At 46.8% G+C, this 20,850-nt stretch overlaps 48 non-coding genes across 48 annotated transcripts; all 48 read left to right on the top strand.

Annotated features, from left to right (window-relative positions):
- The first annotated feature begins 184 nt into the window (after window positions 1–184).
- trnaq-cug (transfer RNA glutamine (anticodon CUG)) lies at window positions 185–256 on the top strand. The gene has a single exon. It is a non-coding gene; the product is annotated as a tRNA-Gln (tRNA).
- A 394-nt stretch (window positions 257–650) lies between these two features.
- Window positions 651–723, top strand: trnaf-gaa (transfer RNA phenylalanine (anticodon GAA)). The gene has a single exon. It is a non-coding gene; the product is annotated as a tRNA-Phe (tRNA).
- A 289-nt stretch (window positions 724–1,012) lies between these two features.
- On the top strand, window positions 1,013–1,084 carry trnaq-uug (transfer RNA glutamine (anticodon UUG)). The gene has a single exon. It is a non-coding gene; the product is annotated as a tRNA-Gln (tRNA).
- Window positions 1,085–1,309: 225 nt separating this feature from the next.
- Window positions 1,310–1,382, top strand: trnaf-gaa (transfer RNA phenylalanine (anticodon GAA)). Its single transcript has one exon. It is a non-coding gene; the product is annotated as a tRNA-Phe (tRNA).
- A 227-nt stretch (window positions 1,383–1,609) lies between these two features.
- On the top strand, window positions 1,610–1,681 carry trnaq-cug (transfer RNA glutamine (anticodon CUG)). Its single transcript has one exon. It is a non-coding gene; the product is annotated as a tRNA-Gln (tRNA).
- A 337-nt stretch (window positions 1,682–2,018) lies between these two features.
- Window positions 2,019–2,090, top strand: trnaq-cug (transfer RNA glutamine (anticodon CUG)). The gene has a single exon. It is a non-coding gene; the product is annotated as a tRNA-Gln (tRNA).
- A 394-nt stretch (window positions 2,091–2,484) lies between these two features.
- Window positions 2,485–2,557, top strand: trnaf-gaa (transfer RNA phenylalanine (anticodon GAA)). The gene has a single exon. It is a non-coding gene; the product is annotated as a tRNA-Phe (tRNA).
- Window positions 2,558–2,846: 289 nt separating this feature from the next.
- Window positions 2,847–2,918, top strand: trnaq-uug (transfer RNA glutamine (anticodon UUG)). Its single transcript has one exon. It is a non-coding gene; the product is annotated as a tRNA-Gln (tRNA).
- Window positions 2,919–3,143: 225 nt separating this feature from the next.
- Window positions 3,144–3,216, top strand: trnaf-gaa (transfer RNA phenylalanine (anticodon GAA)). Its single transcript has one exon. It is a non-coding gene; the product is annotated as a tRNA-Phe (tRNA).
- A 227-nt stretch (window positions 3,217–3,443) lies between these two features.
- trnaq-cug (transfer RNA glutamine (anticodon CUG)) lies at window positions 3,444–3,515 on the top strand. Its single transcript has one exon. It is a non-coding gene; the product is annotated as a tRNA-Gln (tRNA).
- A 337-nt stretch (window positions 3,516–3,852) lies between these two features.
- Window positions 3,853–3,924, top strand: trnaq-cug (transfer RNA glutamine (anticodon CUG)). The gene has a single exon. It is a non-coding gene; the product is annotated as a tRNA-Gln (tRNA).
- A 337-nt stretch (window positions 3,925–4,261) lies between these two features.
- Window positions 4,262–4,333, top strand: trnaq-cug (transfer RNA glutamine (anticodon CUG)). Its single transcript has one exon. It is a non-coding gene; the product is annotated as a tRNA-Gln (tRNA).
- A 394-nt stretch (window positions 4,334–4,727) lies between these two features.
- Window positions 4,728–4,800, top strand: trnaf-gaa (transfer RNA phenylalanine (anticodon GAA)). Its single transcript has one exon. It is a non-coding gene; the product is annotated as a tRNA-Phe (tRNA).
- Window positions 4,801–5,089: 289 nt separating this feature from the next.
- On the top strand, window positions 5,090–5,161 carry trnaq-uug (transfer RNA glutamine (anticodon UUG)). The gene has a single exon. It is a non-coding gene; the product is annotated as a tRNA-Gln (tRNA).
- A 225-nt stretch (window positions 5,162–5,386) lies between these two features.
- Window positions 5,387–5,459, top strand: trnaf-gaa (transfer RNA phenylalanine (anticodon GAA)). Its single transcript has one exon. It is a non-coding gene; the product is annotated as a tRNA-Phe (tRNA).
- A 227-nt stretch (window positions 5,460–5,686) lies between these two features.
- Window positions 5,687–5,758, top strand: trnaq-cug (transfer RNA glutamine (anticodon CUG)). Its single transcript has one exon. It is a non-coding gene; the product is annotated as a tRNA-Gln (tRNA).
- A 337-nt stretch (window positions 5,759–6,095) lies between these two features.
- trnaq-cug (transfer RNA glutamine (anticodon CUG)) lies at window positions 6,096–6,167 on the top strand. The gene has a single exon. It is a non-coding gene; the product is annotated as a tRNA-Gln (tRNA).
- Window positions 6,168–6,561: 394 nt separating this feature from the next.
- trnaf-gaa (transfer RNA phenylalanine (anticodon GAA)) lies at window positions 6,562–6,634 on the top strand. The gene has a single exon. It is a non-coding gene; the product is annotated as a tRNA-Phe (tRNA).
- Window positions 6,635–6,923: 289 nt separating this feature from the next.
- On the top strand, window positions 6,924–6,995 carry trnaq-uug (transfer RNA glutamine (anticodon UUG)). Its single transcript has one exon. It is a non-coding gene; the product is annotated as a tRNA-Gln (tRNA).
- Window positions 6,996–7,922: 927 nt separating this feature from the next.
- On the top strand, window positions 7,923–7,994 carry trnaq-cug (transfer RNA glutamine (anticodon CUG)). Its single transcript has one exon. It is a non-coding gene; the product is annotated as a tRNA-Gln (tRNA).
- Window positions 7,995–8,388: 394 nt separating this feature from the next.
- Window positions 8,389–8,461, top strand: trnaf-gaa (transfer RNA phenylalanine (anticodon GAA)). The gene has a single exon. It is a non-coding gene; the product is annotated as a tRNA-Phe (tRNA).
- Window positions 8,462–8,750: 289 nt separating this feature from the next.
- Window positions 8,751–8,822, top strand: trnaq-uug (transfer RNA glutamine (anticodon UUG)). Its single transcript has one exon. It is a non-coding gene; the product is annotated as a tRNA-Gln (tRNA).
- A 525-nt stretch (window positions 8,823–9,347) lies between these two features.
- On the top strand, window positions 9,348–9,419 carry trnaq-cug (transfer RNA glutamine (anticodon CUG)). The gene has a single exon. It is a non-coding gene; the product is annotated as a tRNA-Gln (tRNA).
- A 337-nt stretch (window positions 9,420–9,756) lies between these two features.
- On the top strand, window positions 9,757–9,828 carry trnaq-cug (transfer RNA glutamine (anticodon CUG)). The gene has a single exon. It is a non-coding gene; the product is annotated as a tRNA-Gln (tRNA).
- Window positions 9,829–10,222: 394 nt separating this feature from the next.
- On the top strand, window positions 10,223–10,295 carry trnaf-gaa (transfer RNA phenylalanine (anticodon GAA)). The gene has a single exon. It is a non-coding gene; the product is annotated as a tRNA-Phe (tRNA).
- Window positions 10,296–10,584: 289 nt separating this feature from the next.
- Window positions 10,585–10,656, top strand: trnaq-uug (transfer RNA glutamine (anticodon UUG)). The gene has a single exon. It is a non-coding gene; the product is annotated as a tRNA-Gln (tRNA).
- Window positions 10,657–11,181: 525 nt separating this feature from the next.
- Window positions 11,182–11,253, top strand: trnaq-cug (transfer RNA glutamine (anticodon CUG)). The gene has a single exon. It is a non-coding gene; the product is annotated as a tRNA-Gln (tRNA).
- A 337-nt stretch (window positions 11,254–11,590) lies between these two features.
- Window positions 11,591–11,662, top strand: trnaq-cug (transfer RNA glutamine (anticodon CUG)). Its single transcript has one exon. It is a non-coding gene; the product is annotated as a tRNA-Gln (tRNA).
- A 394-nt stretch (window positions 11,663–12,056) lies between these two features.
- trnaf-gaa (transfer RNA phenylalanine (anticodon GAA)) lies at window positions 12,057–12,129 on the top strand. The gene has a single exon. It is a non-coding gene; the product is annotated as a tRNA-Phe (tRNA).
- A 289-nt stretch (window positions 12,130–12,418) lies between these two features.
- trnaq-uug (transfer RNA glutamine (anticodon UUG)) lies at window positions 12,419–12,490 on the top strand. Its single transcript has one exon. It is a non-coding gene; the product is annotated as a tRNA-Gln (tRNA).
- Window positions 12,491–13,015: 525 nt separating this feature from the next.
- trnaq-cug (transfer RNA glutamine (anticodon CUG)) lies at window positions 13,016–13,087 on the top strand. The gene has a single exon. It is a non-coding gene; the product is annotated as a tRNA-Gln (tRNA).
- Window positions 13,088–13,424: 337 nt separating this feature from the next.
- On the top strand, window positions 13,425–13,496 carry trnaq-cug (transfer RNA glutamine (anticodon CUG)). The gene has a single exon. It is a non-coding gene; the product is annotated as a tRNA-Gln (tRNA).
- Window positions 13,497–13,890: 394 nt separating this feature from the next.
- On the top strand, window positions 13,891–13,963 carry trnaf-gaa (transfer RNA phenylalanine (anticodon GAA)). The gene has a single exon. It is a non-coding gene; the product is annotated as a tRNA-Phe (tRNA).
- A 289-nt stretch (window positions 13,964–14,252) lies between these two features.
- Window positions 14,253–14,324, top strand: trnaq-uug (transfer RNA glutamine (anticodon UUG)). Its single transcript has one exon. It is a non-coding gene; the product is annotated as a tRNA-Gln (tRNA).
- A 525-nt stretch (window positions 14,325–14,849) lies between these two features.
- trnaq-cug (transfer RNA glutamine (anticodon CUG)) lies at window positions 14,850–14,921 on the top strand. The gene has a single exon. It is a non-coding gene; the product is annotated as a tRNA-Gln (tRNA).
- Window positions 14,922–15,258: 337 nt separating this feature from the next.
- On the top strand, window positions 15,259–15,330 carry trnaq-cug (transfer RNA glutamine (anticodon CUG)). The gene has a single exon. It is a non-coding gene; the product is annotated as a tRNA-Gln (tRNA).
- Window positions 15,331–15,724: 394 nt separating this feature from the next.
- Window positions 15,725–15,797, top strand: trnaf-gaa (transfer RNA phenylalanine (anticodon GAA)). Its single transcript has one exon. It is a non-coding gene; the product is annotated as a tRNA-Phe (tRNA).
- Window positions 15,798–16,086: 289 nt separating this feature from the next.
- On the top strand, window positions 16,087–16,158 carry trnaq-uug (transfer RNA glutamine (anticodon UUG)). The gene has a single exon. It is a non-coding gene; the product is annotated as a tRNA-Gln (tRNA).
- A 517-nt stretch (window positions 16,159–16,675) lies between these two features.
- On the top strand, window positions 16,676–16,747 carry trnaq-cug (transfer RNA glutamine (anticodon CUG)). The gene has a single exon. It is a non-coding gene; the product is annotated as a tRNA-Gln (tRNA).
- Window positions 16,748–17,084: 337 nt separating this feature from the next.
- trnaq-cug (transfer RNA glutamine (anticodon CUG)) lies at window positions 17,085–17,156 on the top strand. The gene has a single exon. It is a non-coding gene; the product is annotated as a tRNA-Gln (tRNA).
- A 394-nt stretch (window positions 17,157–17,550) lies between these two features.
- Window positions 17,551–17,623, top strand: trnaf-gaa (transfer RNA phenylalanine (anticodon GAA)). The gene has a single exon. It is a non-coding gene; the product is annotated as a tRNA-Phe (tRNA).
- Window positions 17,624–17,912: 289 nt separating this feature from the next.
- Window positions 17,913–17,984, top strand: trnaq-uug (transfer RNA glutamine (anticodon UUG)). The gene has a single exon. It is a non-coding gene; the product is annotated as a tRNA-Gln (tRNA).
- A 517-nt stretch (window positions 17,985–18,501) lies between these two features.
- On the top strand, window positions 18,502–18,573 carry trnaq-cug (transfer RNA glutamine (anticodon CUG)). The gene has a single exon. It is a non-coding gene; the product is annotated as a tRNA-Gln (tRNA).
- Window positions 18,574–18,910: 337 nt separating this feature from the next.
- trnaq-cug (transfer RNA glutamine (anticodon CUG)) lies at window positions 18,911–18,982 on the top strand. The gene has a single exon. It is a non-coding gene; the product is annotated as a tRNA-Gln (tRNA).
- Window positions 18,983–19,376: 394 nt separating this feature from the next.
- trnaf-gaa (transfer RNA phenylalanine (anticodon GAA)) lies at window positions 19,377–19,449 on the top strand. The gene has a single exon. It is a non-coding gene; the product is annotated as a tRNA-Phe (tRNA).
- Window positions 19,450–19,738: 289 nt separating this feature from the next.
- Window positions 19,739–19,810, top strand: trnaq-uug (transfer RNA glutamine (anticodon UUG)). Its single transcript has one exon. It is a non-coding gene; the product is annotated as a tRNA-Gln (tRNA).
- A 517-nt stretch (window positions 19,811–20,327) lies between these two features.
- On the top strand, window positions 20,328–20,399 carry trnaq-cug (transfer RNA glutamine (anticodon CUG)). The gene has a single exon. It is a non-coding gene; the product is annotated as a tRNA-Gln (tRNA).
- A 337-nt stretch (window positions 20,400–20,736) lies between these two features.
- On the top strand, window positions 20,737–20,808 carry trnaq-cug (transfer RNA glutamine (anticodon CUG)). The gene has a single exon. It is a non-coding gene; the product is annotated as a tRNA-Gln (tRNA).
- The last annotated feature ends 42 nt before the right edge of the window (window positions 20,809–20,850 follow it).

The following is a 20,850-nucleotide window of genomic DNA, read 5'->3' as shown; positions in this document are numbered from 1 at the left end:
GCTGGAATCTTGCGCTAAAATGCAAACTTGTGCTTCATTTCATACAATTCCCACTTTGTGATATTTGGTTCCTCTCAAGACGTTTTACTCCTCGTGAACGGAGTAATTAAATCTTACCCATTGTTGCCGCAGCTTGCAAATTAAGAATTAGGAATTGTGATGCGAACGCTCCCGAAGGGTCAGAGGTTCCATGGTGTAATGGTTAGCACTCTGGACTCTGAATCCAGCGATCCGAGTTCAAATCTCTGTGGGACCTATTCTTAGTGTTTCCTTCTGCCAATCTTTCAAGGTATGTTTTTGGGACGCCAAACATCAACTGAGTGAACAGCGATTGCCCGCTTGGTATCAGAGATTCGCTATGTATTGCAAGCATGGCTAAACTAACAAGAAAGAGCCCTCGCAGCACAACGTAGACCGCATCGTTCACAAGCAAGGAAGCAAACTGAAGTTTGGTGTCATGTAGGGCGCGCTTTCTAAGAAACTTGTACAATCAAAAGAATTTTGAAGGTAGCATTTGCTAATTGTGGTGGTGAAACTTGGCAATGTCTCCTGTGAAGCCATTTTTGTTGTTCCAACAAATCTACTTTAGGCGTCCAATGTAGGTCCGAACTTCTCCGACCGTGACCGTGACCGCCGCGTGTTTCTTTTATGCCGAAATAGCTCAGTTGGGAGAGCGTTAGACTGAAGATCTAAAGGTCCCTGGTTCGATCCCGGGTTTCGGCAGACTCAGAGACCTGACTTTGCATTAGGTTTTTAACGGCTGACAATTCAATGTCTCGCATTGTTTTTTGGAATGGTTACCTTGAGCTACTGCAATGCCCTTCATTCTGAGTGTCTTCCAGTGAAAATCTATACAATCATCAATTAGACAGAGTTCTGCTCTCTTGAGTTCACTCGGGTCCCGCTCCTCTCAAGATTCCCCCCTCGTGCTCTGACAGAGATCATCCCTGTCACGGACACCTGGAGTGACCGTCTTGGGGCTTTGGTTGGGAAAGCGAAAAAGCTTCTCAGCGGTTGCATGGTGTAATGGTTAGCACTCTGGACTTTGAATCCAGTGATCCGAGTTCAAATCTCGGTGGAACCTAGTGTTTGATGCATGTGAACCTAGCCTTTCGTGACTGCCCTCTGTTATATGAAAATGGAAAAAGGTATAATAGGCCAAACCACAGGGATGTAACCACGTTGAGGAACCGAACTGATGTCAGAGAGTAGAGTCCTTAATTCTGTGAATACTAAACAAACCTGTCTTTCTGGCCATCGATGTCTGCATTTCTGCAATTTTGATCACTTGCCTGCGTACTGCGTTCGAGCCGAAATAGCTCAGTTGGGAGAGCGTTAGACTGAAGATCTAAAGGTCCCTGGTTCGATCCCGGGTTTCGGCAAGCGGAGCTTCGGATCCTCCAAAGCGTCCTTGTGAAGGAGGTTTTTTCCATGTTGTCAGACATCATGCCTACTTGCATCACAAGTTCCTGGCTCACTGTTAGTGTCAACAAGAATGAAATTGACCAAAGTGGAAGCAGCTCACTCATATATAGCTGTAAATCTTTACAATAACACTCCTGTCAGTTTTCGCTCCTCAGTCGTACTCTCAGTGGCTGACGCTTGCAGAGGTTCCATGGTGTAACGGTTAGCACTCTGGACTCTGAATCCAGCGATCCGAGTTCAAATCTCGGTGGGACCTGCTGCTCGGTTTCCTTTGCTAGAGTCTCGGAGCAGCTGCCTTAACCGCGTGACGGAGCAATCCTGTTAACACCCGCTGGTCTGGGCCGAATTGTAATTCTGTTAAAACGTTTCCACCCACATGCAAGGGAACCTTCTCTACAGAGTGTGAAGTGCTGGAATCTTGCGCTAAAATGCAAACTTGTGCTTCATTTCATACAATTCCCACTTTGTGATATTTGGTTCCTCTCAAGACGTTTTACTCCTCGTGAACGGAGTAATTAAATCTTACCCATTGTTGCCGCAGCTTGCAAATTAAGAATTAGGAATTGTGATGCGAACGCTCCCGAAGGGTCAGAGGTTCCATGGTGTAATGGTTAGCACTCTGGACTCTGAATCCAGCGATCCGAGTTCAAATCTCGGTGGGACCTACTCTTAGTGTTTCCTTCTGCCAATCTTTCAAGGTATGTTTTTGGGACGCCAAACATCAACTGAGTGAACAGCGATTGCCCGCTTGGTATCAGAGATTCGCTATGTATTGCAAGCGTGGCTAAACTAACAAGAAAGAGCCCTCGCGGCACAACGTAGACCGCATCGTTCACAAGCAAGGAAGCAAACTGAAGTTTGGTGTCATGTAGGGCGCGCTTTCTAAGAAACTTGTACAATCAAAAGAATTTTGAAGGTAGCATTTGCTAATTGTGGTGGTGAAACTTGGCAATGTCTCCTGTGAAGCCATTTTTGTTGTTCCAACAAATCTACTTTAGGCGTCCAATGTAGGTCCGAACTTCTCCGACCGTGACCGTGACCGCCGCGTGTTTCTTTTATGCCGAAATAGCTCAGTGGGGAGAGCGTTAGACTGAAGATCTAAAGGTCCCTGGTTCGATCCCGGGTTTCGGCAGACTCAGAGACCTGACTTTGCATTAGGTTTTTAACGGCTGACAATTCAATGTCTCGCATTGTTTTTTGGAATGGTTACCTTGAGCTACTGCAATGCCCTTCATTCTGAGTGTCTTCCAGTGAAAATCTATACAATCATCAATTAGACAGAGTTCTGCTCTCTCGAGTTCACTCGGGTCCCGCTCCTCTCAAGATTCCCCCCTCGTGCTCTGACAGAGATCATCCCTGTCACGGACACCTGGAGTGACCGTCTTGGGGCTTTGGTTGGGAAAGCGAAAAAGCTTCTCAGCGGTTGCATGGTGTAATGGTTAGCACTCTGGACTTTGAATCCAGTGATCCGAGTTCAAATCTCGGTGGAACCTAGTGTTTGATGCATGTGAACCTAGCCTTTCGTGACTGCCCTCTGTTATATGAAAATGGAAAAAGGTATAATAGGCCAAACCACAGGGATGTAACCACGTTGAGGAACCGAACTGATGTCAGAGAGTAGAGTCCTTAATTCTGTGAATACTAAACAAACCTGTCTTTCTGGCCATCGACGTCTGCATTTCTGCAATTTTGATCACTTGCCTGCGTACGGCGTTCGAGCCGAAATAGCTCAGTTGGGAGAGCGTTAGACTGAAGATCTAAAGGTCCCTGGTTCGATCCCGGGTTTCGGCAAGCGGAGCTTCGGATCCTCCAAAGCGTCTTTGTGAAGGAGGTTTTTTCCATGTTGTCAGACATCATGCCTACTTGCATCACAAGTTCCTGGCTCACTGTTAGTGTCAACAAGAATGAAATTGACCAAAGTGGAAGCAGCTCACTCATATATAGCTGTAAATCTTTACAATAACACTCCTGTCAGTTTTCGCTCCTCAGTCGTACTCTCAGTGGCTGACGCTTGCAGAGGTTCCATGGTGTAACGGTTAGCACTCTGGACTCTGAATCCAGCGATCCGAGTTCAAATCTCGGTGGGACCTGCTGCTCGGTTTCCTTTGCTAGAGTCTCGGAGCAGCTGCCTTAACCGCGTGACGGAGCAATCCTGTTAACACCCGCTGATGTGGGCCGAATTGTAATTCTGTTAAAACGTTTCCACCCACATGCAAGGGAACCTTCTCTACAGAGTGTGAAGTGCTGGAATCTTGCGCTAAAATGCAAACTTGTGCTTCATTTCATACAATTCCCACTTTGTGATATTTGGTTCCTCTCAAGACGTTTTACTCCTCGTGAACGGAGTAATTAAATCTAACCCATTGTTGCCGCAGCTTGCAAATTAAGAATTAGGAATTGTGATGCGAACGCTCCCGAAGGGTCGGAGGTTCCATGGTGTAATGGTTAGCACTCTGGACTCTGAATCCAGCGATCCGAGTTCAAATCTCGGTGGGACCTGCTGCTCGGTTTCCTTTGCTAGAGTCTCGGAGCAGCTGCCTTAACCGCGTGACGGAGCAATCCTGTTAACACCCGCTGGTCTGGGCCGAATTGTAATTCTGTTAAAACGTTTCCACCCACATGCAAGGGAACCTTCTCTACAGAGTGTGAAGTGCTGGAATCTTGCGCTAAAATGCAAACTTGTGCTTCATTTCATACAATTCCCACTTTGTGATATTTGGTTCCTCTCAAGACGTTTTACTCCTCGTGAACGGAGTAATTAAATCTTACCCATTGTTGCCGCAGCTTGCAAATTAAGAATTAGGAATTGTGATGCGAACGCTCCCGAAGGGTCAGAGGTTCCATGGTGTAATGGTTAGCACTCTGGACTCTGAATCCAGCGATCCGAGTTCAAATCTCGGTGGGACCTACTCTTAGTGTTTCCTTCTGCCAATCTTTCAAGGTATGTTTTTGGGACGCCAAACATCAACTGAGTGAACAGCGATTGCCCGCTTGGTATCAGAGATTCGCTATGTATTGCAAGCGTGGCTAAACTAACAAGAAAGAGCCCTCGCGGCACAACGTAGACCGCATCGTTCACAAGCAAGGAAGCAAACTGAAGTTTGGTGTCATGTAGGGCGCGCTTTCTAAGAAACTTGTACAATCAAAAGAATTTTGAAGGTAGCATTTGCTAATTGTGGTGGTGAAACTTGGCAATGTCTCCTGTGAAGCCATTTTTGTTGTTCCAACAAATCTACTTTAGGCGTCCAATGTAGGTCCGAACTTCTCCGACCGTGACCGTGACCGCCGCGTGTTTCTTTTATGCCGAAATAGCTCAGTGGGGAGAGCGTTAGACTGAAGATCTAAAGGTCCCTGGTTCGATCCCGGGTTTCGGCAGACTCAGAGACCTGACTTTGCATTAGGTTTTTAACGGCTGACAATTCAATGTCTCGCATTGTTTTTTGGAATGGTTACCTTGAGCTACTGCAATGCCCTTCATTCTGAGTGTCTTCCAGTGAAAATCTATACAATCATCAATTAGACAGAGTTCTGCTCTCTCGAGTTCACTCGGGTCCCGCTCCTCTCAAGATTCCCCCCTCGTGCTCTGACAGAGATCATCCCTGTCACGGACACCTGGAGTGACCGTCTTGGGGCTTTGGTTGGGAAAGCGAAAAAGCTTCTCAGCGGTTGCATGGTGTAATGGTTAGCACTCTGGACTTTGAATCCAGTGATCCGAGTTCAAATCTCGGTGGAACCTAGTGTTTGATGCATGTGAACCTAGCCTTTCGTGACTGCCCTCTGTTATATGAAAATGGAAAAAGGTATAATAGGCCAAACCACAGGGATGTAACCACGTTGAGGAACCGAACTGATGTCAGAGAGTAGAGTCCTTAATTCTGTGAATACTAAACAAACCTGTCTTTCTGGCCATCGACGTCTGCATTTCTGCAATTTTGATCACTTGCCTGCGTACTGCGTTCGAGCCGAAATAGCTCAGTTGGGAGAGCGTTAGACTGAAGATCTAAAGGTCCCTGGTTCGATCCCGGGTTTCGGCAAGCGGAGCTTCGGATCCTCCAAAGCGTCTTTGTGAAGGAGGTTTTTTCCATGTTGTCAGACATCATGCCTACTTGCATCACAAGTTCCTGGCTCACTGTTAGTGTCAACAAGAATGAAATTGACCAAAGTGGAAGCAGCTCACTCATATATAGCTGTAAATCTTTACAATAACACTCCTGTCAGTTTTCGCTCCTCAGTCGTACTCTCAGTGGCTGACGCTTGCAGAGGTTCCATGGTGTAACGGTTAGCACTCTGGACTCTGAATCCAGCGATCCGAGTTCAAATCTCGGTGGGACCTGCTGCTCGGTTTCCTTTGCTAGAGTCTCGGAGCAGCTGCCTTAACCGCGTGACGGAGCAATCCTGTTAACACCCGCTGATCTGGGCCGAATTGTAATTCTGTTAAAACGTTTCCACCCACATGCAAGGGAACCTTCTCTACAGAGTGTGAAGTGCTGGAATCTTGCGCTAAAATGCAAACTTGTGCTTCATTTCATACAATTCCCACTTTGTGATATTTGGTTCCTCTCAAGACGTTTTACTCCTCGTGAACGGAGTAATTAAATCTAACCCATTGTTGCCGCAGCTTGCAAATTAAGAATTAGGGATTGTGATGCGAACGCTCCCGAAGGGTCGGAGGTTCCATGGTGTAATGGTTAGCACTCTGGACTCTGAATCCAGCGATCCGAGTTCAAATCTCGGTGGGACCTACTCTTAGTGTTTCCTTCTGCCAATCTTTCAAGGTATGTTTTTGGGACGCCAAACATCAACTGAGTGAACAGCGATTGCCCGCTTGGTATCAGAGATTCGCTATGTATTGCAAGCGTGGCTAAACTAACAAGAAAGAGCCCTCGCGGCACAACGTAGACCGCATCGTTCACAAGCAAGGAAGCAAACTGAAGTTTGGTGTCATGTAGGGCGCGCTTTCTAAGAAACTTGTACAATCAAAAGAATTTTGAAGGTAGCATTTGCTAATTGTGGTGGTGAAACTTGGCAATGTCTCCTGTGAAGCCATTTTTGTTGTTCCAACAAATCTACTTTAGGCGTCCAATGTAGGTCCGAACTTCTCCGACCGTGACCGTGACCGCCGCGTGTTTCTTTTATGCCGAAATAGCTCAGTTGGGAGAGCGTTAGACTGAAGATCTAAAGGTCCCTGGTTCGATCCCGGGTTTCGGCAGACTCAGAGACCTGACTTTGCATTAGGTTTTTAACGGCTGACAATTCAATGTCTCGCATTGTTTTTTGGAATGGTTACCTTGAGCTACTGCAATGCCCTTCATTCTGAGTGTCTTCCAGTGAAAATCTATACAATCATCAATTAGACAGAGTTCTGCTCTCTCGAGTTCACTCGGGTCCCGCTCCTCTCAAGATTCCCCCCTCGTGCTCTGACAGAGATCATCCCTGTCACGGACACCTGGAGTGACCGTCTTGGGGCTTTGGTTGGGAAAGCGAAAAAGCTTCTCAGCGGTTCCATGGTGTAATGGTTAGCACTCTGGACTTTGAATCCAGTGATCCGAGTTCAAATCTCGGTGGAACCTAGTGTTTGATGCATGTGAACCTAGCCTTTCGTGACTGCCCTCTGTTATACGAAAAAGGTATAATAGGCCAAACCACAGGGATGTAACCACGTTGAGGAACCGAACTGATGTCAGAGAGTAGAGTCCTTAATTCTGTGAATACTAAACAAACCTGTCTTTCTGGCCATCGACGTCTGCATTTCTGCAATTTTGATCACTTGCCTGCATACGGCGTTCGAGCCGAAATAGCTCAGTTGGGAGAGCGTTAGACTGAAGATCTAAAGGTCCCTGGTTCGATCCTGGGTTTCGGCAAGCGGAGCTTCGGATCCTCCAAAGCGTCCTTGTGAAGGAGGTTTTTTCCATGTTGTCAGACATCATGCCTACTTGCATCACAAGTTCCTGGCTCACTGTTAGTGTCAACAAGAATGAAATTGACCAAAGTGGAAGCAGCTCACTCATATATAGCTGTAAATCTTTACAATAACACTCCTGTCAGTTTTCGCTCCTCAGTCGTACTCTCAGTGGCTGACGCTTGCAGAGGTTCCATGGTGTAACGGTTAGCACTCTGGACTCTGAATCCAGCGATCCGAGTTCAAATCTCAGTGGGACCTGCTGCTCGGTTTCCTTTGCTAGAGTCTCGGAGCAGCTGCCTTAACCGCGTGACGGAGCAATCCTGTTAACACCCGCTGATCTGGGCCGAATTGTAATTCTGTTAAAACGTTTCCACCCACATGCAAGGGAACCTTCTCTACAGAGTGTGAAGTGCTGGAATCTTGCGCTAAAATGCAAACTTGTGCTTCATTTCATACAATTCCCACTTTGTGATATTTGGTTCCTCTCAAGACGTTTTACTCCTCGTGAACGGAGTAATTAAATCTAACCCATTGTTGCCGCAGCTTGCAAATTAAGAATTAGGAATTGTGATGCGAACGCTCCCGAAGGGTCGGAGGTTCCATGGTGTAATGGTTAGCACTCTGGACTCTGAATCCAGCGATCCGAGTTCAAATCTCGGTGGGACCTACTCTTAGTGTTTCCTTCTGCCAATCTTTCAAGGTATGTTTTTGGGACGCCAAACATCAACTGAGTGAACAGCGATTGCCCGCTTGGTATCAGAGATTCGCTATGTATTGCAAGCGTGGCTAAACTAACAAGAAAGAGCCCTCGCGGCACAACGTAGACCGCATCGTTCACAAGCAAGGAAGCAAACTGAAGTTTGGTGTCATGTAGGGCGCGCTTTCTAAGAAACTTGTACAATCAAAAGAATTTTGAAGGTAGCATTTGCTAATTGTGGTGGTGAAACTTGGCAATGTCTCCTGTGAAGCCATTTTTGTTGTTCCAACAAATCTACTTTAGGCGTCCAATGTAGGTCCGAACTTCTCCGACCGTGACCGTGACCGCCGCGTGTTTCTTTTATGCCGAAATAGCTCAGTTGGGAGAGCGTTAGACTGAAGATCTAAAGGTCCCTGGTTCGATCCCGGGTTTCGGCAGACTCAGAGACCTGACTTTGCATTAGGTTTTTAACGGCTGACAATTCAATGTCTCGCATTGTTTTTTGGAATGGTTACCTTGAGCTACTGCAATGCCCTTCATTCTGAGTGTCTTCCAGTGAAAATCTATACAATCATCAATTAGACAGAGTTCTGCTCTCTCGAGTTCACTCGGGTCCCGCTCCTCTCAAGATTCCCCCCTCGTGCTCTGACAGAGATCATCCCTGTCACGGACACCTGGAGTGACCGTCTTGGGGCTTTGGTTGGGAAAGCGAAAAAGCTTCTCAGCGGTTCCATGGTGTAATGGTTAGCACTCTGGACTTTGAATCCAGTGATCCGAGTTCAAATCTCGGTGGAACCTAGTGTTTGATGCATGTGAACCTAGCCTTTCGTGACTGCCCTCTGTTATACGAAAATGGAAAAAGGTATAATAGGCCAAACCACAGGGATGTAACCACGTTGAGGAACCGAACTGATGTCAGAGAGTAGAGTCCTTAATTCTGTGAATACTAAACAAACCTGTCTTTCTGGCCATCGACGTCTGCATTTCTGCAATTTTGATCACTTGCCTGCATACGGCGTTCGAGCCGAAATAGCTCAGTTGGGAGAGCGTTAGACTGAAGATCTAAAGGTCCCTGGTTCGATCCTGGGTTTCGGCAAGCGGAGCTTCGGATCCTCCAAAGCGTCCTTGTGAAGGAGGTTTTTTCCATGTTGTCAGACATCATGCCTACTTGCATCACAAGTTCCTGGCTCACTGTTAGTGTCAACAAGAATGAAATTGACCAAAGTGGAAGCAGCTCACTCATATATAGCTGTAAATCTTTACAATAACACTCCTGTCAGTTTTCGCTCCTCAGTCGTACTCTCAGTGGCTGACGCTTGCAGAGGTTCCATGGTGTAACGGTTAGCACTCTGGACTCTGAATCCAGCGATCCGAGTTCAAATCTCGGTGGGACCTGCTGCTCGGTTTCCTTTGCTAGAGTCTCGGAGCAGCTGCCTTAACCGCGTGACGGAGCAATCCTGTTAACACCCGCTGATCTGGGCCGAATTGTAATTCTGTTAAAACGTTTCCACCCACATGCAAGGGAACCTTCTCTACAGAGTGTGAAGTGCTGGAATCTTGCGCTAAAATGCAAACTTGTGCTTCATTTCATACAATTCCCACTTTGTGATATTTGGTTCCTCTCAAGACGTTTTACTCCTCGTGAACGGAGTAATTAAATCTAACCCATTGTTGCCGCAGCTTGCAAATTAAGAATTAGGAATTGTGATGCGAACGCTCCCGAAGGGTCGGAGGTTCCATGGTGTAATGGTTAGCACTCTGGACTCTGAATCCAGTGATCCGAGTTCAAATCTCGGTGGGACCTACTCTTAGTGTTTCCTTCTGCCAATCTTTCAAGGTATGTTTTTGGGACGCCAAACATCAACTGAGTGAACAGCGATTGCCCGCTTGGTATCAGAGATTCGCTATGTATTGCAAGCGTGGCTAAACTAACAAGAAAGAGCCCTCGCGGCACAACGTAGACCGCATCGTTCACAAGCAAGGAAGCAAACTGAAGTTTGGTGTCATGTAGGGCGCGCTTTCTAAGAAACTTGTACAATCAAAAGAATTTTGAAGGTAGCATTTGCTAATTGTGGTGGTGAAACTTGGCAATGTCTCCTGTGAAGCCATTTTTGTTGTTCCAACAAATCTACTTTAGGCGTCCAATGTAGGTCCGAACTTCTCCGACCGTGACCGTGACCGCCGCGTGTTTCTTTTATGCCGAAATAGCTCAGTTGGGAGAGCGTTAGACTGAAGATCTAAAGGTCCCTGGTTCGATCCCGGGTTTCGGCAGACTCAGAGACCTGACTTTGCATTAGGTTTTTAACGGCTGACAATTCAATGTCTCGCATTGTTTTTTGGAATGGTTACCTTGAGCTACTGCAATGCCCTTCATTCTGAGTGTCTTCCAGTGAAAATCTATACAATCATCAATTAGACAGAGTTCTGCTCTCTCGAGTTCACTCGGGTCCCGCTCCTCTCAAGATTCCCCCCTCGTGCTCTGACAGAGATCATCCCTGTCACGGACACCTGGAGTGACCGTCTTGGGGCTTTGGTTGGGAAAGCGAAAAAGCTTCTCAGCGGTTCAATGGTGTAATGGTTAGCACTCTGGACTTTGAATCCAGTGATCCGAGTTCAAATCTCGGTGGAACCTAGTGTTTGATGCATGTGAACCTAGCCTTTCGTGACTGCCCTCTGTTATACGAAAATGGAAAAAGGTATAATAGGCCAAACCACAGGGATGTAACCACGTTGAGGAACCGAACTGATGTCAGAGAGTAGAGTCCTTAATTCTGTGAATACTAAACAAACCTGTCTTTCTGGCCATCGACGTCTGCACTTCTGCAATTTTGATCACTTGCCTGCATATGGCGTTCGAGCCGAAATAGCTCAGTTGGGAGAGCGTTAGACTGAAGATCTAAAGGTCCCTGGTTCGATCCTGGGTTTCGGCAAGCGGAGCTTCGGATCCTCCAAAGCGTCCTTGTGAAGGAGGTTTTTTCCATGTTGTCAGACATCATGCCTACTTGCATCACAAGTTCCTGGCTCACTGTTAGTGTCAACAAGAATGAAATTGACCAAAGTGGAAGCAGCTCACTCATATATAGCTGTAAATCTTTACAATAACACTCCTGTCAGTTTTCGCTCCTCAGTCGTACTCTCAGTGGCTGATGCTTGCAGAGGTTCCATGGTGTAACGGTTAGCACTCTGGACTCTGAATCCAGCGATCCGAGTTCAAATCTCGGTGGGACCTGCTGCTCGGTTTCCTTTGCTAGAGTCTCGGAGCAGCTGCCTTAACCGCGTGACGGAGCAATCCTGTTAACACCCGCTGATCTGGGCCGAATTGTAATTCTGTTAAAACGTTTCCACCCACATGCAAGGGAACCTTCTCTACAGAGTGTGAAGTGCTGGAATCTTGCGCTAAAATGCAAACTTGTGCTTCATTTCATACAATTCCCACTTTGTGATATTTGGTTCCTCTCAAGACGTTTTACTCCTCGTGAACGGAGTAATTAAATCTTACCCATTGTTGCCGCAGCTTGCAAATTAAGAAATAGGAATTGTGATGCGAACGCTCCCAAAGGGTCGGAGGTTCCATGGTGTAATGGTTAGCACTCTGGACTCTGAATCCAGCGATCCGAGTTCAAATCTCGGTGGGACCTACTCTTAGTGTTTCCTTCTGCCAATCTTTCAAGGTATGTTTTTGGGACGCCAAACATCAACTGAGTGAACAGCGATTGCCCGCTTGGTATCAGAGATTCGCTATGTATTGCAAGCGTGGCTAAACTAACAAGAAAGAGCCCTCGCGGCACAACGTAGACCGCATCGTTCACAAGCAAGGAAGCAAACTGAAGTTTGGTGTCATGTAGGGCGCGCTTTCTAAGAAACTTGTACAATCAAAAGAATTTTGAAGGTAGCATTTGCTAATTGTGGTGGTGAAACTTGGCAATGTCTCCTGTGAAGCCATTTTTGTTGTTCCAACAAATCTACTTTAGGCGTCCAATGTAGGTCCGAACTTCTCCGACCGTGACCGTGACCGCCGCGTGTTTCTTTTATGCCGAAATAGCTCAGTTGGGAGAGCGTTAGACTGAAGATCTAAAGGTCCCTGGTTCGATCCCGGGTTTCGGCAGACTCAGAGACCTGACTTTGCATTAGGTTTTTAACGGCTGACAATTCAATGTCTCGCATTGTTTTTTGGAATGGTTACCTTGAGCTACTGCAATGCCCTTCATTCTGAGTGTCTTCCAGTGAAAATCTATACAATCATCAATTAGACAGAGTTCTGCTCTCTCGAGTTCACTCGGGTCCCGCTCCTCTCAAGATTCCCCCCTCGTGCTCTGACAGAGATCATCCCTGTCACGGACACCTGGAGTGACCGTCTTGGGGCTTTGGTTGGGAAAGCGAAAAAGCTTCTCAGCGGTTCCATGGTGTAATGGTTAGCACTCTGGACTTTGAATCCAGTGATCCGAGTTCAAATCTCGGTGGAACCTAGTGTTTGATGCATGTGAACCTAGCCTTTCGTGACTGCCCTCTGTTATACGAAAATGGAAAAAGGTATAATAGGCCAAACCACAGGGATGTAACCACGTTGAGGAACCGAACTGATGTCAGAGAGTAGAGTCCTTAATTCTGTGAATACTAAACAAACCTGTCTTTCTGGCCATCGACGTCTGCATTTCTGCAATTTTGATCACTTGCCTGCATACGGCGTTCGAGCCGAAATAGCTCAGTTGGGAGAGCGTTAGACTGAAGATCTAAAGGTCCCTGGTTCGATCCTGGGTTTCGGCAAGCGGAGCTTCGGATCCTCCAAAGCGTCCTTGTGAAGGAGGTTTTTTCCATGTTGTCAGACATCATGCCTACTTGCATCACAAGTTCCTGGCTCACTGTTAGTGTCAACAAGAATGAAATTGACCAAAGTGGAAGCAGCTCACTCATATATAGCTGTAAATCTTTACAATAACACTCCTGTCAGTTTTCGCTCCTCAGTCGTACTCTCAGTGGCTGATGCTTGCAGAGGTTCCATGGTGTAACGGTTAGCACTCTGGACTCTGAATCCAGCGATCCGAGTTCAAATCTCGGTGGGACCTGCTGCTCGGTTTCCTTTGCTAGAGTCTCGGAGCAGCTGCCTTAACCGCGTGACGGAGCAATCCTGTTAACACCCGCTGATCTGGGCCGAATTGTAATTCTGTTAAAACGTTTCCACCCACATGCAAGGGAACCTTCTCTACAGAGTGTGAAGTGCTGGAATCTTGCGCTAAAATGCAAACTTGTGCTTCATTTCATACAATTCCCACTTTGTGATATTTGGTTCCTCTCAAGACGTTTTACTCCTCGTGAACGGAGTAATTAAATCTTACCCATTGTTGCCGCAGCTTGCAAATTAAGAATTAGGAATTGTGATGCGAACGCTCCCGAAGGGTCGGAGGTTCCATGGTGTAATGGTTAGCACTCTGGACTCTGAATCCAGCGATCCGAGTTCAAATCTCGGTGGGACCTACTCTTAGTGTTTCCTTCTGCCAATCTTTCAAGGTATGTTTTTGGGACGCCAAACATCAACTGAGTGAACAGCGATTGCCCGCTTGGTATCAGAGATTCGCTATGTATTGCAAGCGTGGCTAAACTAACAAGAAAGAGCCCTCGCGGCACAACGTAGACCGCATCGTTCACAAGCAAGGAAGCAAACTGAAGTTTGGTGTCATGTAGGGCGCGCTTTCTAAGAAACTTGTACAATCAAAAGAATTTTGAAGGTAGCATTTGCTAATTGTGGTGGTGAAACTTGGCAATGTCTCCTGTGAAGCCATTTTTGTTGTTCCAACAAATCTACTTTAGGCGTCCAATGTAGGTCCGAACTTCTCCGACCGTGACCGTGACCGCCGCGTGTTTCTTTTATGCCGAAATAGCTCAGTTGGGAGAGCGTTAGACTGAAGATCTAAAGGTCCCTGGTTCGATCCCGGGTTTCGGCAGACTCAGAGACCTGACTTTGCATTAGGTTTTTAACGGCTGACAATTCAATGTCTCGCATTGTTTTTTGGAATGGTTACCTTGAGCTACTGCAATGCCCTTCATTCTGAGTGTCTTCCAGTGAAAATCTATACAATCATCAATTAGACAGAGTTCTGCTCTCTCGAGTTCACTCGGGTCCCGCTCCTCTCAAGATTCCCCCCTCGTGCTCTGACAGAGATCATCCCTGTCACGGACACCTGGAGTGACCGTCTTGGGGCTTTGGTTGGGAAAGCGAAAAAGCTTCTCAGCGGTTCCATGGTGTAATGGTTAGCACTCTGGACTTTGAATCCAGTGATCCGAGTTCAAATCTCGGTGGAACCTAGTGTTTGATGCATGTGAACCTAGCCTTTCGTGACTGCCCTCTGTTATACGAAAATGGAAAAAGGTATAATAGGCCAAACCACAGGGATGTAACCACGTTGAGGAACCGAACTGATGTCAGAGAGTAGAGTCCTTAATTCTGTGAATACTAAACAAACCTGTCTTTCTGGCCATCGACGTCTGCATTTCTGCAATTTTGATCACTTGCCTGCATACGGCGTTCGAGCCGAAATAGCTCAGTTGGGAGAGCGTTAGACTGAAGATCTAAAGGTCCCTGGTTCGATCCTGGGTTTCGGCAAGCGGAGCTTCGGATCCTCCAAAGCGTCCTTGTGAAGGAGGTTTTTTCCATGTTGTCAGACATCATGCCTACTTGCATCACAAGTTCCTGGCTCACTGTTAGTGTCAACAAGAATGAAATTGACCAAAGTGGAAGCAGCTCACTCATATATAGCTGTAAATCTTTACAATAACACTCCTGTCAGTTTTCGCTCCTCAGTCGTACTCTCAGTGGCTGACGCTTGCAGAGGTTCCATGGTGTAACGGTTAGCACTCTGGACTCTGAATCCAGCGATCCGAGTTCAAATCTCGGTGGGACCTGCTGCTCGGTTTCCTTTGCTAGAGTCTCGGAGCAGCTGCCTTAACCGCGTGACGGAGCAATCCTGTTAACACCCGCTGATCTGGGCCGAATTGTAATTCTGTTAAAACGTTTCCACCCACATGCAAGGGAACCTTCTCTACAGAGTGTGAAGTGCTGGAATCTTGCGCTAAAATGCAAACTTGTGCTTCATTTCATACAATTCCCACTTTGTGATATTTGGTTCCTCTCAAGACGTTTTACTCCTCGTGAACGGAGTAATTAAATCTAACCCATTGTTGCCGCAGCTTGCAAATTAAGAATTAGGAATTGTGATGCGAACGCTCCTGAAGGGTCGGAGGTTCCATGGTGTAATGGTTAGCACTCTGGACTCTGAATCCAGCGATCCGAGTTCAAATCTCGGTGGGACCTACTCTTAGTGTTTCCTTCTGCCAATCTTTCAAGGTATGTTTTTGGGACGCCAAACATCAACTGAGTGAACAGCGATTGCCCGCTTGGTATCAGAGATTCGCTATGTATTGCAAGCGTGGCTAAACTAACAAGAAAGAGCCCTCGCGGCACAACGTAGACCGCATCGTTCACAAGCAAGGAAGCAAACTGAAGTTTGGTGTCATGTAGGGCGCGCTTTCTAAGAAACTTGTACAATCAAAAGAATTTTGAAGGTAGCATTTGCTAATTGTGGTGGTGAAACTTGGCAATGTCTCCTGTGAAGCCATTTTTGTTGTTCCAACAAATCTACTTTAGGCGTCCAATGTAGGTCCGAACTTCTCCGACCGTGACCGTGACCGCCGCGTGTTTCTTTTATGCCGAAATAGCTCAGTTGGGAGAGCGTTAGACTGAAGATCTAAAGGTCCCTGGTTCGATCCCGGGTTTCGGCAGACTCAGAGACCTGACTTTGCATTAGGTTTTTAACGGCTGACAATTCAATGTCTCGCATTGTTTTTTGGAATGGTTACCTTGAGCTACTGCAATGCCCTTCATTCTGAGTGTCTTCCAGTGAAAATCTATACAATCATCAATTAGACAGAGTTCTGCTCTCTCGAGTTCACTCGGGTCCCGCTCCTCTCAAGATTCCCCCCTCGTGCTCTGACAGAGATCATCCCTGTCACGGACACCTGGAGTGACCGTCTTGGGGCTTTGGTTGGGAAAGCGAAAAAGCTTCTCAGCGGTTCAATGGTGTAATGGTTAGCACTCTGGACTTTGAATCCAGTGATCCGAGTTCAAATCTCGGTGGAACCTAGTGTTTGATGCATGTGAACCTAGCCTTTCGTGACTGCCCTCTGTTATACAAAAAGGTATAATAGGCCAAACCACAGGGATGTAACCACGTTGAGGAACCGAACTGATGTCAGAGAGTAGAGTCCTTAATTCTGTGAATACTAAACAAACCTGTCTTTCTGGCCATCGACGTCTGCACTTCTGCAATTTTGATCACTTGCCTGCATACGGCGTTCAAGCCGAAATAGCTCAGTTGGGAGAGCGTTAGACTGAAGATCTAAAGGTCCCTGGTTCGATCCTGGGTTTCGGCAAGCGGAGCTTCGGATCCTCCAAAGCGTCCTTGTGAAGGAGGTTTTTTCCATGTTGTCAGACATCATGCCTACTTGCATCACAAGTTCCTGGCTCACTGTTAGTGTCAACAAGAATGAAATTGACCAAAGTGGAAGCAGCTCACTCATATATAGCTGTAAATCTTTACAATAACACTCCTGTCAGTTTTCGCTCCTCAGTCGTACTCTCAGTGGCTGACGCTTGCAGAGGTTCCATGGTGTAACGGTTAGCACTCTGGACTCTGAATCCAGCGATCCGAGTTCAAATCTCGGTGGGACCTGCTGCTCGGTTTCCTTTGCTAGAGTCTCGGAGCAGCTGCCTTAACCGCGTGACGGAGCAATCCTGTTAACACCCGCTGATCTGGGCCGAATTGTAATTCTGTTAAAACGTTTCCACCCACATGCAAGGGAACCTTCTCTACAGAGTGTGAAGTGCTGGAATCTTGCGCTAAAATGCAAACTTGTGCTTCATTTCATACAATTCCCACTTTGTGATATTTGGTTCCTCTCAAGACGTTTTACTCCTCGTGAACGGAGTAATTAAATCTTACCCATTGTTGCCGCAGCTTGCAAATTAAGAATTAGGAATTGTGATGCGAACGCTCCCGAAGGGTCGGAGGTTCCATGGTGTAATGGTTAGCACTCTGGACTCTGAATCCAGCGATCCGAGTTCAAATCTCGGTGGGACCTACTCTTAGTGTTTCCTTCTGCCAATCTTTCAAGGTATGTTTTTGGGACGCCAAACATCAACTGAGTGAACAGCGATTGCCCGCTTGGTATCAGAGATTCGCTATGTATTGCAAGCGTGGCTAAACTAACAAGAAAGAGCCCTCGCGGCACAACGTAGACCGCATCGTTCACAAGCAAGGAAGCAAACTGAAGTTTGGTGTCATGTAGGGCGCGCTTTCTAAGAAACTTGTACAATCAAAAGAATTTTGAAGGTAGCATTTGCTAATTGTGGTGGTGAAACTTGGCAATGTCTCCTGTGAAGCCATTTTTGTTGTTCCAACAAATCTACTTTAGGCGTCCAATGTAGGTCCGAACTTCTCCGACCGTGACCGTGACCGCCGCGTGTTTCTTTTATGCCGAAATAGCTCAGTTGGGAGAGCGTTAGACTGAAGATCTAAAGGTCCCTGGTTCGATCCCGGGTTTCGGCAGACTCAGAGACCTGACTTTGCATTAGGTTTTTAACGGCTGACAATTCAATGTCTCGCATTGTTTTTTGGAATGGTTACCTTGAGCTACTGCAATGCCCTTCATTCTGAGTGTCTTCCAGTGAAAATCTATACAATCATCAATTAGACAGAGTTCTGCTCTCTCGAGTTCACTCGGGTCCCGCTCCTCTCAAGATTCCCCCCTCGTGCTCTGACAGAGATCATCCCTGTCACGGACACCTGGAGTGACCGTCTTGGGGCTTTGGTTGGGAAAGCGAAAAAGCTTCTCAGCGGTTCAATGGTGTAATGGTTAGCACTCTGGACTTTGAATCCAGTGATCCGAGTTCAAATCTCGGTGGAACCTAGTGTTTGATGCATGTGAACCTAGCCTTTCGTGACTGCCCTCTGTTATACAAAAAGGTATAATAGGCCAAACCACAGGGATGTAACCACGTTGAGGAACCGAACTGATGTCAGAGAGTAGAGTCCTTAATTCTGTGAATACTAAACAAACCTGTCTTTCTGGCCATCGACGTCTGCACTTCTGCAATTTTGATCACTTGCCTGCATACGGCGTTCAAGCCGAAATAGCTCAGTTGGGAGAGCGTTAGACTGAAGATCTAAAGGTCCCTGGTTCGATCCTGGGTTTCGGCAAGCGGAGCTTCGGATCCTCCAAAGCGTCCTTGTGAAGGAGGTTTTTTCCATGTTGTCAGACATCATGCCTACTTGCATCACAAGTTCCTGGCTCACTGTTAGTGTCAACAAGAATGAAATTGACCAAAGTGGAAGCAGCTCACTCATATATAGCTGTAAATCTTTACAATAACACTCCTGTCAGTTTTCGCTCCTCAGTCGTACTCTCAGTGGCTGACGCTTGCAGAGGTTCCATGGTGTAACGGTTAGCACTCTGGACTCTGAATCCAGCGATCCGAGTTCAAATCTCGGTGGGACCTGCTGCTCGGTTTCCTTTGCTAGAGTCTCGGAGCAGCTGCCTTAACCGCGTGACGGAGCAATCCTGTTAACACCCGCTGATCTGGGCCGAATTGTAATTCTGTTAAAACGTTTCCACCCACATGCAAGGGAACCTTCTCTACAGAGTGTGAAGTGCTGGAATCTTGCGCTAAAATGCAAACTTGTGCTTCATTTCATACAATTCCCACTTTGTGATATTTGGTTCCTCTCAAGACGTTTTACTCCTCGTGAACGGAGTAATTAAATCTTACCCATTGTTGCCGCAGCTTGCAAATTAAGAATTAGGAATTGTGATGCGAACGCTCCCGAAGGGTCGGAGGTTCCATGGTGTAATGGTTAGCACTCTGGACTCTGAATCCAGCGATCCGAGTTCAAATCTCGGTGGGACCTACTCTTAGTGTTTCCTTCTGCCAATCTTTCAAGGTATGTTTTTGGGACGCCAAACATCAACTGAGTGAACAGCGATTGCCCGCTTGGTATCAGAGATTCGCTATGTATTGCAAGCGTGGCTAAACTAACAAGAAAGAGCCCTCGCGGCACAACGTAGACCGCATCGTTCACAAGCAAGGAAGCAAACTGAAGTTTGGTGTCATGTAGGGCGCGCTTTCTAAGAAACTTGTACAATCAAAAGAATTTTGAAGGTAGCATTTGCTAATTGTGGTGGTGAAACTTGGCAATGTCTCCTGTGAAGCCATTTTTGTTGTTCCAACAAATCTACTTTAGGCGTCCAATGTAGGTCCGAACTTCTCCGACCGTGACCGTGACCGCCGCGTGTTTCTTTTATGCCGAAATAGCTCAGTTGGGAGAGCGTTAGACTGAAGATCTAAAGGTCCCTGGTTCGATCCCGGGTTTCGGCAGACTCAGAGACCTGACTTTGCATTAGGTTTTTAACGGCTGACAATTCAATGTCTCGCATTGTTTTTTGGAATGGTTACCTTGAGCTACTGCAATGCCCTTCATTCTGAGTGTCTTCCAGTGAAAATCTATACAATCATCAATTAGACAGAGTTCTGCTCTCTCGAGTTCACTCGGGTCCCGCTCCTCTCAAGATTCCCCCCTCGTGCTCTGACAGAGATCATCCCTGTCACGGACACCTGGAGTGACCGTCTTGGGGCTTTGGTTGGGAAAGCGAAAAAGCTTCTCAGCGGTTCAATGGTGTAATGGTTAGCACTCTGGACTTTGAATCCAGTGATCCGAGTTCAAATCTCGGTGGAACCTAGTGTTTGATGCATGTGAACCTAGCCTTTCGTGACTGCCCTCTGTTATACAAAAAGGTATAATAGGCCAAACCACAGGGATGTAACCACGTTGAGGAACCGAACTGATGTCAGAGAGTAGAGTCCTTAATTCTGTGAATACTAAACAAACCTGTCTTTCTGGCCATCGACGTCTGCACTTCTGCAATTTTGATCACTTGCCTGCATACGGCGTTCAAGCCGAAATAGCTCAGTTGGGAGAGCGTTAGACTGAAGATCTAAAGGTCCCTGGTTCGATCCTGGGTTTCGGCAAGCGGAGCTTCGGATCCTCCAAAGCGTCCTTGTGAAGGAGGTTTTTTCCATGTTGTCAGACATCATGCCTACTTGCATCACAAGTTCCTGGCTCACTGTTAGTGTCAACAAGAATGAAATTGACCAAAGTGGAAGCAGCTCACTCATATATAGCTGTAAATCTTTACAATAACACTCCTGTCAGTTTTCGCTCCTCAGTCGTACTCTCAGTGGCTGACGCTTGCAGAGGTTCCATGGTGTAACGGTTAGCACTCTGGACTCTGAATCCAGCGATCCGAGTTCAAATCTCGGTGGGACCTGCTGCTCGGTTTCCTTTGCTAGAGTCTCGGAGCAGCTGCCTTAACCGCGTGACGGAGCAATCCTGTTAACACCCGCTGATCTGGGCCGAATTGTAATTCTGTTAAAACGTTTCCACCCACATGCAAGGGAACCTTCTCTACAGAGTGTGAAGTGCTGGAATCTTGCGCTAAAATGCAAACTTGTGCTTCATTTCATACAATTCCCACTTTGTGATATTTGGTTCCTCTCAAGACGTTTTACTCCTCGTGAACGGAGTAATTAAATCTTACCCATTGTTGCCGCAGCTTGCAAATTAAGAATTAGGAATTGTGATGCGAACGCTCCCGAAGGGTCGGAGGTTCCATGGTGTAATGGTTAGCACTCTGGACTCTGAATCCAGCGATCCGAGTTCAAATCTCGGTGGGACCTACTCTTAGTGTTTCCTTCTGCCAATCTTTCAAGGTATGTTTT

Source organism: Hoplias malabaricus, chromosome 2 (genome assembly GCF_029633855.1).
Source record: "Hoplias malabaricus isolate fHopMal1 chromosome 2, fHopMal1.hap1, whole genome shotgun sequence".
Classification (NCBI taxonomy): domain Eukaryota; kingdom Metazoa; phylum Chordata; class Actinopteri; order Characiformes; family Erythrinidae; genus Hoplias; species Hoplias malabaricus.
This window is presented reverse-complemented; position numbering and strand designations above follow the sequence as displayed.